Source organism: Empidonax traillii, unplaced genomic scaffold (assembly GCF_003031625.1).
Source record: "Empidonax traillii isolate 1590-97213 ecotype Southwest subspecies unplaced genomic scaffold, ASM303162v1 scaffold81:size2596050, whole genome shotgun sequence".
In the NCBI taxonomy this organism is placed as follows: domain Eukaryota; kingdom Metazoa; phylum Chordata; class Aves; order Passeriformes; family Tyrannidae; genus Empidonax; species Empidonax traillii.
In genome coordinates this window covers 2,253,948-2,270,455 of record NW_020955274.1, presented here as the reverse complement: position 1 = coordinate 2,270,455, position 16,508 = coordinate 2,253,948, and the positions used below count along the sequence as shown (strand labels likewise).

Here is a 16,508-nt window from a genome sequence, read left to right as displayed (position 1 = left end):
CCCAGGCAACCAACAATAGGAAAAGAGGACATGGGCTCAAGCTCTGCCAGGGGAGGTTTAGGTTAGATGTTAGGAAGAAATTCTTTACGGAGAGGGTAATCAGGCATTGGAACAGCCTACCCAGAGAGGTGGTGGATTCACCATCCCTGGAGGTTTTTAAGCAGAGATTGGATGTGGCCCTTAGTGCCATGATATAGTAATTGGAGTTGGATCAGGGGTTGGACTTGATGATCTTGGAGGTCTTTTCCAACCCAATCCATTCTATGATTCTATGATTCTATGACATCTTGTTTTTGAATCAAGTTCCTTAGATGGGTACATTGCCCAAGAGAAAGCAGCCTGGTTGAGCTATGTAAGAGAATATCAGGCACGGGATAACAATTTTAATATTAAGGGCATAACAATCTTAATATTTTTGGATGCAAGTTTAGGAAAGAGGAAGCAACGGCAGGTGCCGTTAACTGTAAGGGACACCTGAGGAGTCACTCCATGGCACTGCAATCATGAGCCAAGGCTGATCTTCCTTTTCCTTCCCACATGCCTGGGCAAGCAGCCAAGCTAAATGCACACAGCACCAACATGGAGACTCAGCTCTGAATGTGCTCTTTATACCACATACCTTGGTCAATTTGACCAAAAATACCTGTTAATTCTGCCCAGCACCAAAAACAATTAACAGACCTAAAGCACCACTGCCAAGTTGGAGAAAATGACCCTGACTTGGGTGAGCAGCTCTAGCAGAAACAGAAGAAAGACTCGAAGATGTGTCTTCTTCGATTCAAACATACTCTTAGTCATGCCTTTGACAGTAACTACTGCTTTTCTGCCAAGTTTTCATAATCCTTTGCACAACAAGATATGTTTAACACATGATCTTTTGATGCATTTTTTAAAAAAAGAAATAAAACTATTTCTGCAGCTATGAAGTCTAAAAAGCTTCAGATTACAGATTTTACTCTGGCCTACTTCATTACACACTTCGTGTGCAAATTTATTACAGGAAAATGTTACCTAATTAAGTTTATTATGCTTTATGGGGTTTTTTTTTTGGTTAATCTATTTAATTAAAAACTTTTCAATTTATATAATTTATTACAGCATGACCATTGTTAATGAAGCTCACAAAAGGAACTGTTGGATAACTTCATGCAAAGGAGAAGAAGCAGAGCAGAATGAGGGATTATGTTCTCAGACTTCTGAAGCCAAGAAGCCTGAAATAAATGCAAGTTGTGAGTGTTTGGAGCAGACGGTGCATTTATTGTAATTATTTCAGACTGCATGCTGATTGGAAAAGATTAACATAAATAGGAGCTGTTATTGCAGATGTTTCTATTCTTGCTAGGAAATCCCTTGAATATACGAAGCACAGAATAAAACTGTGAAGATGCAGTACTATAGAATCATAACTTTTGTTCTATTCTTTTTTTTTGTTCCTGAAAAAACATAAATCTTCAGGACTTGAAGGAAAAACATCACTTTACCCCAGTTACATGACAAAATATCTAGATGCAACCTCACCACTCAAAAGTGAGTGTTTTGGCACATTTCCTCCTCCCTTTCAGAAGTGTCCTTAGACTGCATGGCACTAGGTCACCCTCCGGAGGCTGCATGGCCTGCAAGTACAACTACAGTTGGTGCAATAAAATCCACAGCATTTAATTCCTTGTTCCTCCAATCACCACAGCAAAGTGGACACATAAATAAGTCACAAGTAATTCTGATATTTCCAACTTCCTTTCTACATTAACCAATGGAAAAATTTCCAATCAGTTGGGAAAAAATACACAAACCTCTTATTTTTGAAAATTTTCCAAAAATTAGAAGTCGATAAAAATACCCGTCAATTGGACTAGTGGTTTGTATAATACCTCTCTTCATAGCTTCTGCTTTACTTCCTCATGTCTCATAATTTGTTTTCTTGTCTCCGTATGATCACAAGACACAGAAACCAAGAATTACAGTAAATTATTCAGGGAAGGGCTTTTTTGACTGCAACTTCAATCTGCTCAGGTCTATCACTGCAACACTTTTTAAAAGAAGAATTATGCAACTATTCAGGTATTTGATTATTTACGGACCAGCTTCGTGAGGCATCCCCCACACTCGCAGAGATCAGTACGAGTCAAAGATTCTGTGGTCAGTACAGTATCTGTCTTCAGGCTGAACATTATTTCCTGTGGTTCTGCACTAAACTTGAAGCAAAAAGATCATATGGGCCTGTCCATATACCAACATACATGGAGATGTATGTACACTATGTTTGAGAGTCTCAGGACAGCCAGCTACACCACCATAGGCCAGATCCCAGAGCTTCCCCAGAGCAACCCTCAGCCCTGTGCTTGCTCCATACTGGATGGTCGTAGGAACGTGTCAGACCTGAACAGGGCTTTCTTGGTCAAGGAAGGACAAACTCCTCTGCTGCCTGGGACTCATTGTGCCACAAAGCTAGTGTCTACCAAAATGCACCCAGGATGCTGGGCATTACTGCTGCCCAACCCTGCTAGCAGATGGGCCAGGCTCCTCCCCAAAAGAGATCAGGCTATTGAGGAGGATGGTCGCAGTGGTTTAAACGCTGCCAAGAACCAGAAGGCCGCTAAGCACGTCTTTCCCACAGCACAGACACTTTCACGGCACCTAAGACAGCTTTAGTGACAAACTCCACTGACAGCACAGCACATCTCATCCTCCAGATCTGTCCCTTTATTTCAACGTTATGAAACAGTATCATCAACCGCAGCTCAGGTACAGCTTCAAAGTAAAATGTACGAGCGCAAAAACAACAGCCCTCTCTAACATTTACCGAGCAACTTTCGGCGGAGTGGATCTCACGGGATTTCTTAAGCCTCGCCAAGCCAACTGTATAATGCCACAGGTTTTCACAAGTGTAGCTAAGGGCAGAGTTTGGGTCTCCGTACATCTGATTTCTTTGATTCACTGCCAGCTGTAAGGGGTCAAATGCTGACAGAACACAGAAGCAATTCTCCGTAACAACACTGCAGAGGAAGGAAGGCACGTCCTGTGGCAGTGCCAAAGGGAATTCACCGCAGCTGCTGGGATTTAAAAAAGAGGGAACAAGCAAAGAAAAATAATAAAAAAATGCTGCTTCCCCAACACAGCAGGTTGTAACAGAAATTTTACCCTATTTGCAAGGGGGAACCAGGAGATTTATGGGCACAATTACAAATTCTGCAAATCCTTTTCAAGGGACTGTCCTTTGAATGACTGAAGCAAGATCCCAATCTCCCTGAAATAACTACATAACAGGACTCAGCAGGAATGAAATGCATTGTATGACTGCCACTTCTATCATTTTGAGCAGAATCTTGTTTTAGTAGCCTGTCAGATGACAAGAGTAGATATGAATTCAACAGATAATACTGAAGTCCCAGAAACAGTTATTTCAAGTGTTTTTGTACTGCAAGTTAGGAACAATACCTCACTTCCCATCTGGAAATATGCTGTGTTCAAATCAGTATGAATAAGATCCATTCTTAAGGTGTTTTCATTACGGTTTTGCATAAGTCTATAACAAACTGAGACAGCATGCACACTATGGACGTAAATCTACTATGGCTTACACCCACATAAATCACAGCAAATTCACCAAGCTTAGATGCGGGTTTACCTCCAGTCTTTAAATATGAGGATTCTCAAGCAAAAAAAAAAATCCACAATACTGATGTCTCCAAAGCAAATACCTACCTAATCACAACCTCAGTACAACCCTGATCTCAGGCCTGAACTTATGCACATTCCCATGGTTTCTTCCCCCTGGACCTGCTCCAGGCACCTTCACTGGAAGTCCTTTAGTGCCCTGTTTCATGTAACCCTCAGCCACATGAAGTGTTAAGCTGGTACAAGGGAAGAGTCCTCTGCAGCTGACAGCTAAGCTAACTTTTTCCAAAAGCAGAAGCAATGAAAAAGGAAGAAAGACAGTAAGATTAAAAGAAAACAGTAAAGAGTTTAGGGACTGTAAACATCCTCATTAGTATCCAAATATTTGCACGGAAAATTACATGAAGTTTACTTCTTATTAACTCATTACAGTGCTATGCTATAATAAAACATCTCTCCACTCTTGATTGAGAAATGCAGAGATGCTGTACTTGTTTAAGGCTTTTTAAGATTTTTCTATCACCTGAGAACACTTTAACTTCTTATTCAGAATGACCATTTTCCCCTGAGAAAGGAAAAACCTATGCAGCTCCCATTTCAGACCTCCTAAGCTTCTTCAAAGATAAAAAGGTTTTAAAAGTACTGAGGAACAAAAAAAAAAGGGAGGGGAGGAGGAGAAATGTCTGGCAAGTTAGACATTTTAAAACTACATTGCAAAATGCCACATGGGACTCCCCCATTGCTGAGAACATTGAAATCTCACCTACTCACCCCCTACCCCCAAGCCATGCCACTCACTAAGGAAGAAGAACTGAGCATTTTTTCTCAGTACAGTTTTGGAAAAGCCCTTCTGTAGTCCTGAATCACTACCTTGAAAGCTTTATGAAAACCACAGCAATCAATAACACCCTCAACTCACATTAACAATGTTAAAAAAAGTAATCAAACAGTGGCATTTCAGAGTGCAGTAAACATAACTAAATTTGGCAGCAGCAGGTACGGAAAACTTGCCATCATTCTTTTTACACCCTGGACCAGCCACCCATCCTATAAAGAAACTCCTCTTTTGTAGAAAAGCCCATCTCTGGAACAGACTTTTAAGGAAAGCCTATTACTGCTAAGAGCTGTGAGCCTGTCTCAGAGATGCCCAGAGACTGAGCTCCTGTCCAAGATGCTTCTCTGGATGCATTAGGAGCACCATGACTTGCCCTTTGAACCAGTGTCCATGTCTCAGCCTTGACAAATCCTTATGTCCTGTGCACATCCAGGAAACCAATTTTTTCAGGGCCCAGCAAAATGCTGCCATCAGGGCTGCCAAGAAAGAAGATGTAGGCTTAGCAAGGACATGCTTTAGTATTAGCAGTGTGTTTTATCTTCTACCTCTCACCAAAAAGCACAAATCTTACAGGAAATGTTTCAGCGTGTTCTGATCCTTCTGCCCTTCATCTCTTCAGATGAGCCTTCTTACATGGGTATTTTACCTGGAACATCCCTGCCAGCTCTTTATAGACAGCACTTCCCTCTCATGCCATTCCCCAAGCCTGACACGCAACCCCAGCCCCCTGCCACATCTGATGAATTAGTGCTGACAGAGGCCGATGCTTTTGCTTGGTTTGTTTGTTTGGGTTTTTTTCTGTATGGGCAAGGAAATCAAGTTCACCTTTTAAACGAGCAAAGGGTCAAACCCCTAATGAAAAATTAAAGGCTTTCACTATTACAGGGACCTACAACACAGCATAAGGAGGCAATGTGAACTTCACAATGTCCCACAGAGCCCCCGAAGAAAAGAGGAGTGCCCCAAAGCTGCGGTCTGATGTGGTTGTAGGTACGACACGTCCTTGCAACGAGGAGGCTCACAGGGAACCTGCAGACACCTACATCCTTCTACAACACTAACAGTGAGACAGCAGCCCCACTGCTGCTGTCAGGCAGTGGGGCAGCTGATGTTGAGTCCAGTGTTTTCTTTGCTTGTTAGAACAGTCATTGAATAGTAATATTCTCCTTACGGCACCTGAGGAATATGGTGTTTCTCTCTAATCTGAAAAAATACAGGCTTTAGCACAGGAAACAGGTTTTAAAAGAGGGGCTTTTTTTTTTTCCCTGTTCTGATGTGAAAATGTTGAAAAGATAATGCAATTATTTGTACTGCATTTGTTTTGGAAGTGAAGACACAGATCACTCGCTTTTAATTTCCTTTTTCCAGGTTTGTTCTTTATTTATTAAGATATATAAAAATTCTTTCAAAAAAGTAATATATTCAAGATTAATAAAATCCAAGGTCAAAATATTTTTAGAGAGCAGCTTAGGTACAACTATTAAATTGTCAAATAAAATCATCTAGTCTAAGTTATACCAGAGAAGGGTCAAAGTTAATAGCTAATTTTTCAGATTGAAACTGTTTCCAGGAGCAACTCTTCTATCCAAGATGCCACTAGGTACCTCCAAGAACAGTCAGGTGTATGGGTGAAAACAGTGAACCTGAGTAGTGTTAATGTTAGCAAGAAGTCCACCTCTCTCCAATCTCCAATTTTCACTACAACAAACTTTCCACCTCTGCAGTCAGCCCACCTCTAGATCAACTGAACACAAGCTCAGTATCTGTAATTAAAAACAAACGATTTTTTTTTTCTAGATGGTAATAATGAAATGTAGTTCCCTGGTAGCTGATACTTAAAAATTCAGTCTCTGTCAGCTGTGGTATTTAAGGTCACTAAAACATTACTTTATCAGTGCCCTTTATCTGCAACTGACTGGTCCAAAATGAAGAAAAAATGTCAGAAGAACTGAGACCAAATGCTTTCAGAGTCACATTATCTCCTCATACACACATCTGGATTCACAAAAATGTCAGTTCTACTACAATACAGCTATTTATTAAATTCATCAGTCTTTTTTAACCCTTTGCCTAAAACAGTTTTAGAAGAAAGGCAATAATATTCTTTAAAAAAAAAAAAAATTAAGGAAACTATGGAGGCATAGGAAATGGAGGAGGCTACTTGGAGTAGCTAAATGAATGGAAAAACACGTGGCCACAGAACCAGCCCCTAGTCCCCCAGTGCTTTACCTTAATGAAGCACTTCTCTGCAAGCCTAATAATATTTTAGTCTCCCTCTGCAGATGTCCAAGCATTTACTCGGTATTCAAAGCTGCACTCCACAGCTCCTAGAACCAGAATTGAAAAACTAGCAGGCTCAGCCCATAGATTAAAAAGTGCTTCAGTGAAACAAGAACCAAGACACATTAACTCCAGGCAACAAGACTCCTTTTGGCAGTCCACAGAACACGAGAGTTTATCTGCTCTGCAACTCCACAGCAAGAGGAAAATAAAGGTTCTGTCCTCATTCACCTCACGTTTTTCTAATGATTTTCCAGCTAACTCAAATGTCCATGACTTTTTAAAGCAATTCACATATCATCAAAGCATTGCTTGCCAAGTCATGCATGCCATAATGAAAAAAATACTCAGATGACAGCGCATAGAGAGGGTTTCTCTGAGGTAAGACTAAGTTGTCTGGAGAACGGACAAGGTCTGTAGAAGTATGTTTGTGGTGATACAGCCACACAGAAAGTCCAAATCAGAACGGTATTTTTATACAAACTAGTCCTGAAAGTAATGTAAAATATATTTTATTGGATCTGACCTGTGGTCAGATTTCATTTCAAGAAAGATCCCCAGCATGACAGCTTTTTGCATGGAAAAAATAAATACACATTTGTGAGCTGAAATCAGTGACAAAGGTGTAATGGCAAATATTCTTGTGGCAAGCCTGTGAGAAAGGACCATTCTCAGACAACAAAGCGGATACATCAATTATTGCTGCACAAACCAAATTGAAAGAACAGCACACAGCTGATATGTTCATAGCTGTTCATGCAGCATGACAACGAGAAGGGCTGAGATGGTATTAGACAATACAACAGCATGCATTCAATTTTTAACTGATTCAGGCATTTTTCTTTCGTTTTTGCTCACAACCAAAGGCAGTTGCAATGCTACTGACACTGCACAGTTGACTGTTGTTTTTCAGTGTGTTAAAAAAAAGTCTACCATAATTAAGGACTTGTTTGGCCTCTGTCAATTTTGTTCCATGCTGCTGCCTCACACTTGTTTAAAGAACTGAGAAAAAAATTGCTGAAAATGTGGCAGATAGTGGAAAAAAAATAACCGTTAAGCTTGACTCGTTCAAATTAGGTGTTATTTGTACAGATGGAACACCTGCCATGACTGGCAAGAAGAACAGTCATGTTGCTTTGCAAGAAAAATTTTTAGATCGAAAGTTATTGAAATACCATTTGTATCCATCAGGATTGTTTTCTGAGCCAAAGATTTAGGCTTCTTGCATATCTAAATCCTGTCAAGTCCTACTTGAGCAAAATACTTGTTTATAGAATCACAGAATTGTTTAGGTTGGAAAAGATCATCAGGTCCAACCATTAAATCAGTACTGCCAAGTCCACCACTAAACCATGCTCCTAAGTGCCATATCTACACATCTTCTAAATACCTCCAGGAATGGTGACTCAAACAGCTGTTAAAATGCTTGATAACCCTCTCAGTAAAGAAATTATTCCTAACATCCACTATGCATCAGGGTTGCCAATAAGCATACCAAGTAAATGATGAAAATGATGAGCAGAATACATATACAACATTTTCTGTCAAAGGCCCAAAATTTTGAAATACCCTGGAAACAGCATGACCAGTACATTTTCTCAACAGAAATTATTAACCTTTCAATGACAACAGTTTGCTTATAACTAAGAATGGGATCAGCAACCTGGTCTGTACCAACATGACATAGCTTTGCAGCCTCAGTACACACTCACAGGGAGAGGATTGCCTGTTTACTGCAGGCTGTCATCCATGTGCTGCTTTTCAGTCAAAGCTGAGATGTATTTACTCTGTTTGGATGGGTGTGCTTTGGTTTCACGCAGTGTGTGAGAAGTGATAACTTAAAGGTCTGAGAAATATGATGATCTGAAATTTGGGGAGTTCTTTCACTAAGTTAGAAGATCCTAAAAAACAACAAATTTCCCACTTGTATCTCATTTTACAACTTGATGTGGATCATTTATTTGAAAAAAATTCCAGTTTGGGATCTCTCAGCTTTAAAAAAGAGGGGATATCCTTGAAGCAGCAGAGTGAAAATCGGTACTCCCACCTACAGAACAGGACCAGGCACACACAGAGAACAGCAAAACCTGAAAACAAGCACTTAGAAGCAGACCTCTGATACATGCCTTCCCTTTTAGTGCTTGTGCAGATTGGGAATTGCATATATTCACAAACAGTAATACTCCATTACAAACCTTGTTAAAAATAGACCGTTCAAAAGTCACCAATTCTCACCTCAATGACTCGGTGTCAACAAAGGTGAAAACAAGGGCAAAAAGGACTCTTAGAAACACTCACACTATCTGAAGGTTGCAGTGGCAGTTGTACTCTGTTAAGTTCATCTCGGGAGAAAAGAACTAAGGGTCATTCTCTCTTTTGAGACTGATAAAAATAAATTATGTTTAATAAAATATGGGAATCAAGCTAAATTTTAAAGACCATTTGCAGTACATCTAGGAAAAAAAACCTCTAACCCAAAACCAAACCCAACTCTAGCTAGACTTACTGTAAGGAATGACCCCTGGATTTACTGATTCCCAGTCTTGTGAACAGTCTCTTGCCTTTGCATATCATCCCTCTTCTGGAGCTCCTACAATTTGCATATACTAATTTTACTATTTTTGTTCTTGGCAAATACAATTTTTTACCACTTCAAAATGCATCTTCAGAGTAAAAAAAACATTACAGAATCTGTTTTTAAAAGTGTGAGAGAAGGTTTTCTGGAGTTTGTACCTTTTTCTTAAGGTAAAAGTGTATTGAAAACAAAACACAAACACCACCACAAGATTTAAAAATAAAATAATTTAAATGGAAGTCTAAAGAGATTGTGCCAATTTTCTTTATCAAGCATAGAGTAAAAATGGGTTAACAAGTCAAGAATTAAAATACCAGTAGCTCAAATTTATTTTGGTTTTAATGTTGATAAGCTGAAGTTTCATCAACAAGATAAATAACCGACACTACTTGCTTAACCATGTATGACCTAGCAAGCAACTTCATACACAATTTTTGTTGCAGTTCCTCTTTCAAGAGGAAGAAGTATTTGCCTCTGCTCTTAAAGGTGAGTACTACAAGAACACTTTGCATGAAGCAAATTCTGCCAAAGTGATATATATTTGTAATCTAGGTGAGGGAAACGGCCCTCACACACTGTTCACAAGTCCCACTAACTCCCAGTGCAAGCGTATTGAACACCCAGTCATTCAACCACTCTAATGACTTGCTGAATACTCATGATCTTTACATATGAAGTAACTTTACTTAGAACAGTTGCAAAAGTACACAACGGAGTTTTGGTAAACTGCAAAAAAATACTCCCTTTAAAATCAGTGCTGTGATTTGGTGGAGAAAGCAACTTTAACAGAGGTAAACGATAACACCATAAAAAATAATATCCACAAAGTATACCTCTTAAGACAGCTTGCTGCCTAAGACATGCCATCTTGAAAAGTATATGCCCTATTAACTGAGGTTGTGCATCCAAAGGATGAAGCAGAAACACGAAGTGACCCCTCAGGAGAACACTCAGTGTCAGACTTCCACAATTTGAGCAAAGTACTGGTTGTTATGTAAGCACTGCAATATACAGATTCATACAGATAATATTTTCCAATTGAAAACTCCATGGAAATTTAAGTCCATCCCCTGACCTTTGATCCCTTCCTGTCCACTTTCTACTTTCTTTATGAGTTGTTTCCCTTTTCTAACTTTTTAAATTCTGTTTGTCTCTCCTTTTACTGTCACTTTATATCTGGACTTTTCATTTATTGTTCCTTAAATAATTAAATAGACTCCATTTGCTTTCCTGCTTCCAAGTCAGAGTAGCATCCCACTTATGTGCTATCACTCACTTCTATCATCTTTCATTTTCTCTTGTTAGCATATCTTTATAGTGCTATTTGGCAAGCAAAGATTAACTTTCTTCTTCTTCCCAAAGGGTAAGTTACCAGCTTGATGAAATTGTCATTAATGAAGTGCCAAATTCTTTAAAACACACCCTAACCAGCTGAATTGACCCTGAAAAGCAAAGGTAAGCCTTAATCGAGTACATCAAGATCTGTAGTGCTAATTTTCATCGCTGTTTAAGTAAAAAGACCAATTATTCAGGTCAGTGTATCTCTGAAAAGGCCTTTTACCAGCCCCATTGCCTCAAGAGGCATTTTTTTCTCCTTTCATAGAATCATAGAATCAGTTGGGTCAGAAAGGACCTCTGAGATCATCAAGTCCAACCCTTGATCCAACACTGCCGCAGTTACTAGGCTATGGCACTCAGTGCTACATCCAGTCTCATCTTAAAAACCTCCAGGGACGGAGAATCTACCGCCTTCCTGGGCAGCCCATTCCAGTGTGTGATTACCCTCTCTGTGAAGAATTTCTTCCTAATATCTAACCTAAACCTCCCCTGGCAGAGCTTAAGACCATGCCCTCTTGTTGTACTGATAGCTGCCCGGGAGAAGGGACCAACCCCCACCTGGCTACAACCTGTCTGTGGAGTTGAGATACAAAAAGCCAAATTCAGTTCCTCAGCAAGGCTTCTAGTCCCACTCAAATCAACCAAAACATCTTTTCTGAAGGCCCATAGCAAACCCATGGCACAGCACAGAGCTGAACCAGAGGGCTATGGTACAAGCCCACCAGTCACCCCAACTTTCAAGAGTCAAACTACCCAGTTCAGCCACTACCCTTCTCCTTGCTGTCTTCTACTTCTCCCCTATTTTGAAGGCATCTGGCCTTTTTCACCTGTTCCCATTTGGCTCCTCTCTTTCTTTCATCCCTACAAAAGTTCATACCCTCCAGAGAAAGAAACACCATTTTAATTCAGCAATCACTGCCTTTTCCTTGCTGATGGAAACAGAACCCAGGAGCTGTGCTGACCCTTATGGTAAAAGGTTTTCCCCATGCTCATTGTTGAAGTTAGTCAGAAATAAGCCATTTTTTGAAAAAGATCTGCTTGACGAAGGTACTCAATGGAGCATTTAAATATCCAGGGGGAGAGGAATAAAAGATACTTTCTGGTTCAGTAACAGCAAGCATTGCTTTTATATTTCAAAGTTCAAACCAAGTGTGTAAAGTAAGTCAGTGCTGGATACAAATGCTGATAAGTCTATAGGGGTAAACAGTGCAGGTCATCAGTGGCAAGTACAGACACAGCCACCAGCTACCCACAGAAATCCCCATGAAGCTCCATCATACACCTTTAGTTGTTGTGAAATAATGAGATCCTCCTCCACAGTGGGTTCAGCAATTGTTTATCTGAACCATAAGCTCTGATGAAGCAGCAAGTAAAACTGATACCACATCATACTCTGTCTGCTGTACGTCCAGACTAACAAACTCACCAGAAAGTTGGAGGCACAAGAACTACTTAAGAAAAGAGCTGGACTGAAACTAGAAGCAGAGACTAAATTCACCAGAACAACTCTACATTTGATGCTACTTCACCCACAGGATGTTGGATCCAATAGCAGAAGGAACACCTTGTTCATGCATGTATTTACAGACTGTAATCTCTTTAAAAATACTTACTGAATGTGCTGAGAAATTCCTATATCGTTTTTGCTTGTACTTTCTGTAGACATACTGACATTTGATTCATACAAGACCAAAGTGCTCTACTAAAATTGAACTTTTTGGAGGTTACTTTTAGCAATAAATAAAATATAATTTTAAAATGCCTGTCCAAACAAGCCAAAGTAAATGCTACATATTCCATGAACTCAAATAATTTATTCTTGGTTCAAAATACCATTTTAAAATAAGGTTTGGTTTAACATTATTGTAAGTTTCTAAGTTGTTCCGTAAGAGTTTTCTCTAAGCTTAGTTACAAATTTACACATTTTTGCTAGCCACAGAACACTAATTTAATCTACATTCTCTAATGAGGGCTGATCTAAAGACCATGTATGTAGATGACAAGGCAGTAGTTACGTGCAAATCCTTTAAGTCATCAAAAATGCAATATTCCACTCTGAGAAAAAGTACCTTCCTTAGCTCATCTTCTGATTAACTGAAATGGCAACAACAAATATTTCTACACATATTCCTTCTTGCTTAAATCATCCACTTCATAAAAAAGTTTAAAATCTTTCTGCCAGTGAGCCATGTATTCCTTGTGTTACTTTCATAAATATTCCTAGTGAAGTGACAGGAAATATCCTTAAAAGCAAGACTCAGAAGTACCTTATTATTTAACTGAACATCTAAAGGTGCTTTTGTAATGAAGCAATAAATTTTCGCTAGCTTTAGACACCTGAGTTAGCGCTTCTGAATACAGTTGAATTTTATAAATTTTGGTTCTGCCAGGAGGATATTTCTTGAATTGACATATCATGCACTTGCTCTGTTACTCTAGTTACTCTAACAATGTTTCAGCGCGAAGAGGAAGAATTTCCTACCTCCCAAAAGATCTGAAATAGAGCCCATAAAGTACATGGAAGAGACAAATCACAAATGTATCCTTAAGTCTTGCTATTCAGTTTATATATGGCAGAGCTCTCATGGACTGTATTAGCTCAGCACTGGATCCAGAGCACAGACTTATATGCCTATTAAATTATACTCTTTTTTTGATTAATCTCTCATTTGAGGCAAACCACATTGATTCTTGATAGTTGCAGGTACAATCCCCTTTTCTCATTCACTCAGGCCTTGGTCTCCAAGATACTGAGCAGCTTCAACTCTCCCTAAGGCAATTGAAAACTACAATCACACACAGAAGCTCATTTTAGTTGGACTGAAGTCAGCGTAAATTTTACAGCAGACCTCAGGGAAGGTAAGATCAGGGTTCAGTGACCCAACCAGCAAGAGCTGAATAAATGTAAGAGATCTGGGCTTAACCTCACATTCTTCTCTTACTGAAATCCAAGACATCTCATTAGCAGCAATGAGCACATTCTGTGCCGCGCACTGGAACTCTCTGACAGCGGGCCTGATCCTGCTATTTTGAGTCATCATAGTATTACCTGTAGAAGTAATCCCACAGAAACCCACAGCAACTTGCACAAGTAAGGGCTGCAGCAACCCCACTGCCATAATTCCAAGCATTTTTACTATTTAGAAACTAAACTAGAAAATTAGACTCTGAACATAGAAAGGGTTTTGCAAATAAGTTCATTCTACAGCTTACTTTCTTTCCCTCTAAATCAAACCAGAAGCCCACTGTGTGCCTATCCTTTTTAACTAAATTACTAAGAACAATATCAATGGGTAAGCTGTATGAACATTGTGGTGTTCTATATCAAAGTCTTCAAGCTAGCACTTTCAGTAAGGTATGATGCACACCTTGCAATTTAAATGTGCAAATGATTAGACAAATTACTACAAGAAGACATTTTTTCTCATTCGTTTTCGGCATTTTCAGAAAAGGCTATCACATCGGAGTTTTCAACTAGGAAAGAGGTCATTTTCCGTTCCTTCCCAAATCTAACATTTTCTCATAGCTACTATTTTTTAAAAAAATAATTACAATAATCTCATAAGCATTGGCTTGTTTTGTCATTTTCATATACATGTAAATACCTCTGAGATTACTTCTTTGAGAAGAGCACTAAATGTTGTTTGCCTGGTTTTCATTCTAAGTCTTTAAGTAGTAGATTTATTTACGCCTTTCAAGTTATTTGGCTGGTTTTATGCTGTAATCACACCATTTCTGCTATCTAGGGACAATCAGAAAGACTGGGTGATAACCTGCAGCCTGAATCACTTTGACATTTTCTAAGAGGCAATCTAAAATCTTCTAATTTTTGAAGGCAGAAGCCAAAAAGGAAAGAAGAATTCTCACTGGCACATCTGAAACATTTTCCAAATTTTTGGCGAGGGAAATTCTGGTTGTGTAGCTCGCCAGAAAGCCGCGAGAAGAGACCGCGGACACCGAGCACCCAGCACTCGGTTGCTACCAGCGATCCTGACATTTCTGTCCGGGCTCTAAGGTCGCGGCCGTGAACCGCTCGGGGTGCCGGGACGGCAGCGGAACCCCCGACCGCCGGTCCCCCGCCACGGCTGCGCCCCCGTGGGCGGCACTTGCCCCCCGGGGAAGCCCCAGCGACACCCGCTACGGTCCCGCCCGGAGCCTTGCCTCACCTGGGCGCAGCGGGCACCGCCGCTGCCCCCGCAGCCCGGCTGCCGCCCGCTGCTGCCATTTGTTGCTTGCGTTCGGAGGGAGATGCCCTCTCCTCCCCATCGCAGCCACAGCCGCCTGATCCGTAGCAACTGGTCTTGGTAGATCTCAAAGTGGAAAAATCCTACGGCAACACACACGCCGCCTTCCCACCCCTCCCCACCTCCACCGCCCCCTTTTCCCCGCCAGTCCCGCTTCGCGCCCCGGGCCGCCGCCCGCACACTGATCGGAGCGACCGACAGACCTCCGGCAGCGCGCCCCGCACACGGCAAGGGGGCAGCGGCCAGGCGTCCCGGGAGCGGAGATATATGCGGGGACGCTTTATTTTCCTCCCCCTTTTCTGATGCCTCTCCGGTACGGGACCGGGAGCCACGGGTCTCAAATCGCTCCCAAGCGAAGGGGTGTCAGCTCCCTTCCCGCAGCCTCCGCCTCTTGATTCCCCCGCTGCCTCGGCGGAGCTCCGACCCGTCAGCCCCCAGCACTCACAGGCACCGGAGGTTCGCCAGCACGGGCAGGGGGAGAGAGTCATTCTGCTGGCCCTCGCCGATCAGTGCCAGGCAAGGCGGCACGGCACGGCACGGCACGGCACGGCGGCAGCCCCTCGGCGGCAGCAGCAGCGCTGCTCGCCTACCCCCCCGCTCCCTCCTCGTCGAGTTTCCTCCCGGCGCTGCCGCCCCCCTTCCCCTCAGCGCGGCCGCGGGGCCCCGCAACTCACATCGCGGAGCGGCGCCTTCCCGCAAAACTTCCCGGCTGTCGCCCCCGGCTGCTCCGCCCGGCTCGGCTCGGCTCGGCTCCGCTCGGCGCAACAGGCAGCGCAGCCTCACCTGGCGCGGGGCCGCCGCGCCATGGGAGCGACGGGCGGAGCCTGCGGGCGGCGCGGCGGGGCCCGGGCACGGCCACCGCCCGCCCTGCCCTGCTGCCTCCGCCGGGCGGCTGTGCTGCCGCGCCGCCGCTCCCTCCTGCCCCTCCGCTGCGGCTGCGGGCAGGGAGGGAGGAGAGAGCAGGGCGGGGAGGGAGCGAAGGAAGAGACCTCCCTCTCGCTCCCACAGCAAAGCGGGGAGGTGCTGGCCGGGGCGGGTGATGCTGCCCGTCCCTCGCTGGGGCTGACGGTGGCTCTCACCTTCCAGCTCCGCGGGCAGGGTCGGGGCCGCCCGGTGGAGGCCGGTGCGCGGGCACAGGCGCTCTCTCCCGCGGGATGCCGAGGGGGAGAGAGCCCTGCCTGCCGGGAGCACCGCGGCGGGCGCGGGGTACCTTAAGAGAGTGCTTCTGCTCCCCCCTGTGCCCGCCGGGTTCCCCAGCAAAATACTAATAAGGTTAATTGTTTTGCCAATCTAAATGAACAGCTGTCATTGCCAGTGTATAATCCTTGGTTCGGCAGACTTGTGTATTGTAGCACAGTTCACCTACAATAGCTGAACTTATTCTGCGCCCAACCTCACTAACTTTTTGCGTTGATCCAGTTATTCAGACCCTACTTTGGGTTCACCGTGGTTCTTGCCGGGGTGACTTCATTCTCTGAGAGGTGCCTCTGTGAAATGTGCTGTGTAGCAGCAGTTGCGTGGACTGTCAAAATACAGACTTGAAGAAACATCACCAGCTGGTTGCCTCTCTCACTCAAACGTGCATTCTCTGTTGTGCACTTCTCTTTTCTGGCTCTGCAAA

General features: G+C 42.7%; 1 protein-coding gene across 1 annotated transcript in view; it reads right to left on the bottom strand.

Annotated features, from left to right (window-relative positions):
• Nucleotides 1–15,708, bottom strand: part of LRRC3B (leucine rich repeat containing 3B) — a 49,518-nt gene extending 33,810 nt beyond the window's left edge. The window contains exon 1 of the mRNA XM_027880994.1: nucleotides 15,562–15,708. The gene's annotated coding sequence lies outside the window, so the exon portion shown is untranslated. The remainder of the gene's footprint in view (nucleotides 1–15,561) is intronic.
• Between the last annotated feature and the right edge of the window lie 800 nt (nucleotides 15,709–16,508).